We start from the raw sequence: 4010 nt of genomic DNA, 5'->3' as shown, positions 1-4010 counted from the left end.
AATAAAAAAAAAAAACAAACCACTCCCTCCAACTCTTCCCTTCCCTCCCTGGCCCCACACTTTCCTCCTATCCCTCCTCCCCGTCACAGCTCAAGTTCTTGAAATAACTGTTATCATTTTCCTGCCATTTCCTCACCTCCCTTTCCTCTCAATTGACCGCAATCTGCTGGTGCCCACACCTCTCCTCAGAAACTGCTTTCACCCAGGTCATAAACTGTTTCCCCATTGCTAATTCTCATGAACAGTGCTCATTTCTTATCTGACCTGACCTCTGAACATTTGACACTGTCCACCACTCCCTTCTCTGTTGGAAGACTCTCTTCCCTTGCTTCCATGTGACCACATTTTCCACCCCTAGTGATCTTTCTGAATCTTAATCATGTCCCTTCCCTCACTCCTACTTAAAATTCTTCAATGATTTCCTCTTGTCCACAGGATATAAAGCTTTTCATGGTCTGTTCTCCCACACGGTGTCTTGCCACTGCCTCCCCCGACTTATCCTTCAACTACACTGAACTATTTGTAGTTCTATCAGGTTATTTGCTGTGTGTTCCTCTGGACTTTTGCACATGTTTTTTCCTGTTCATTCCCTCTTGGCAGGTTAACTCCTTTTCATCACTTTTTCCATGGTGCCTTCTATGGCCTCCTGGTAACAGTTAGATGTTCCTCCCATCTTCTATCATGCGTTTGCCTCCATAATAGTACTCATCTGCTTTAATTGTCCATCTACTCTTAGATTTTAGGGAAGAGACCTTCCTTCCTTGCAGTTTTAACCCTAGAGTCTAGACAGTGCCTGGTGCATAATAGGAGCTCAAGAGCTATAGGGAATAAATGACCCTATGAATGTGTATCACATGAATGGCATACGAACACTTATAAAATTAGTTGAATTTGAACTTTAGGTGAGGGAAATATTAGGGAGATAAGAGATGGATTTAAAGGGGATAAAGGACCAAAGAGACCTTCCTCCTTGCATCTCGTGTTAAGGTCAGACAGCCAGATGCTCTCCTATCCTTCCCCTTTATCTTCTTTGACAAGGGAAAAACACCTGCCACTTAGAGAAGCCACTGTTGACCTTGGTGTTGCCATTTCAAAGATGATATTAACAACAAAAGATGGGCCTGGATGGGAGAAATAATTCTTTTCTGGTTTTCTTTTCACAATTCAGGTGGAAAAAAGAAGGACAGACTCAAATGGAAGAGGAGAAAATACCCTAAAAAATACAGCAGATTCCCTGGGCTGAAATTTAAGAATATTTACTGTTTAAAAATTGTTAATGTTATTAGGTAGATATCTTGAAACGAACAAGCTTATTACTTTACCCTGCAAGTTAAAAAAAAAAAGACAACAGAGGCAAATCCATATATTTCTAACGGCAAGGTCCCACCTGCCTTATTTATTGAAGAAAAGAGTGTACAGTTGCTAGTAACACCCACATGTAAGTAAATGAAACACGATTATGCAAGAATCCAGGGAATGTCAACTAAAAACCAGCCTGGTATTAAATAAATAGAAATGACTCCTTCCCTTGTTGTAGCCACATGGACTTCCCTTGCACTGCCGATCTCCAACAGATTTCATTTCTATCTGGTTTGTCTTCAGAACTGGGGAGGAGAGATCCTGGATTTGGCAGGCGCTGAGCTTGGAACCCACACTCACTCCAGCAGTGCTTCTGGTTCAGATGACTCTTGAGGCCAGTAACACTTCCAGCCCCAGGGAAACCTCTGTTCCGGATTTTTCCCTCAATCCACAAGGGAGTTCTTTTTTTTGCAAAACGCTTTGGCTGTTCCTAAAGCTTTCTCTCATTTTGTCTTTTGAAAACCATTTTGTGGGGTTGGAACGTTTCAGGTTCCCCCCGCCCCCTCCACCCAGATGTTTCTGGTTCTCAGGATGTACACCTGTGAAGTTGGGCCACTTGGGAGACATGTTTGAGTTTTATTTACAGCGGAGAAGAATGTGATCTTCACATGCAAATGTTTCAAAATGGTCATTTTGTTCTAGGGAGTTCGACTGCAAGACTGCTAGTTAGCAGGGATTTGAAAGGAAATATGAAGGTAAAATTATCTAATCATCAAATATATTTTGAGTGTCTACTTTGGCTCAGCAGTACTGCTGGGAATCGTGCAGTGAAAAGAAAACAGGGAGAAAAAAGAGAAAGAAAGAGACAATCTATTCTAGTTAGGGAAGGAGGTAGAGGAAGATGACAATATGAAAAATAATAAATCAACAAGAGTGCAGTTTGTTAGATAAAATTGTTCTGAACTCTGAAAGATCAAATTACACGCCGAGAGTCCTGCTTTTTGCAAGATGTCAGGTTATCTCCTTGCTTCAATGAGGGATAATATAATATGAAGTATCTAGCATAATATCTGACACATAGTAGGTGCTCAATAATATTATTTCCTGCTCTGGTCTTAGCCTGAGCTACTCATCCATGAAGGTGATTCTGTATACCAAGAATAAGTGCTTTCGCGTCAGCAAAATGTGCCACTTAACGTCAATCTAAAGGGACTTTAGGTACAGCTGTGATGGAATATTCTTCATACAGCCAATAGTTACTGTTAGTGAGGCGCCTGGGTGGCTCCGTCGGTTAAGTGTCTGACTTTGGCTCAGGTCATCATCTCGCGGTCCGTGGGTTCAAGCCCTGCGTCATGCTCTGTGCTGACAGCTCGGAGCCGGGAGCCTGTTTCAGATTCTGTGTCTCCGTCTCTCTCTGCCCCTCCCTTGCTCATGCTCTGTCTCTCTCTCTCTCCTCAAAAATAATAAACAGTAAAAAAAATTTTTTTAAAGTTACTTCATTTCATATCACTTTCATAATTAAGTATAATCAAGAAGCTACCATTTGTCAGCACAGTGATAGGCAATAGGAACCCAGAAATTATGAAGCCATCATCTCTGCTCTCAGGAGTGGTCAGATAGGGCAGCAGTGTAAAATAAGGCAGTGTAAGATAAAGCCCCAGAGACAAATACAAATAAATTATCTCGGGGGCTCAAAGAGGGAAAGGTATTCTTGGGGGAGAAGGGAAGAAGGGAGAAGGAGAGAAGGGAAGAAGGGGGAGAAGGGAAGAAGAGCGTCAGCAGGGGCTTCAACAGGTAGATGACCTCTGGGATGAGCCAAACAGAAGTGAACTGAACTTGCAGGGAAGGGAAGGAAGGCAGGAAAGCCTCTGGAGTGTCTAGGCCCCTGAGTTGCCCAGTTGCTTGAAACACAGAATGGTCAAGGGGCATGGTGGGAGATGGGCTTGGAAGGGGGATGGGGACCACAACATGAGTGTCTTTGATGGCACGGTGAGGATTGGTGTTTCATGTGGTCACCTCTGGTTCATGTTGAGATTTTACGAGACGAGAAATCACATGACCGGCCATGCATCAGACAGCAGGTAGGGAATGGGAAGACCACGTAGGAAGTGACCATAACCGGCCAACCAAGAAGGAAAAGAGATCATAGGATGGTGGTGGCTATGGGAATGTACAGAAGGGTCGATCGGGATACTTGATGATCCTGTTTTGCTGTGTTTGTGGCACGTGTCACAAGTGAAATTACTTTTCTTGTATGTTCCCGTGACTATGGTTTTGACCCCTCCCACGATTATAAATCCCACAAGAGCAGGGACTTTGTCTCTCTTCTTGTTCACTGCTTTTGGTGGCTCCAATGGTTCCTGAGCCACAGCAGCGATTCAAAAAAACATGTGCTGAATGACCGCATGACTGGTGTGGAATAGAACCGATGTGACTTGACAAATGACCGATGCAGGACAGGTGGGAGGCAGAAGCGGTGAGATGTTGTGAGGACGGTTTTCCAGCTTGGTCCCTGGAAGAATGCTGAACACATGGCTGGACTGGTTTCCCACATATCAACTTACTTCCTTTTGCACTTATGCTGTGTATGTTAAGAGACGATTCTTTCCTTGCAGTGACTCTCGTTGTTGTCCCTGTTGTTGTTGTCATTGTCCATTTGTCGTTTCTTTCTTAATAGTCAATCCTTCATTTCCCTTCTAATTTTCCCCCAG

The sequence above is a fragment of the Lynx canadensis genome, chromosome C2 (assembly GCF_007474595.2).
Source record: "Lynx canadensis isolate LIC74 chromosome C2, mLynCan4.pri.v2, whole genome shotgun sequence".
Taxonomy (NCBI): Eukaryota; Metazoa; Chordata; class Mammalia; order Carnivora; family Felidae; genus Lynx; species Lynx canadensis.
Note: the sequence above shows the minus strand (reverse complement) of the source record.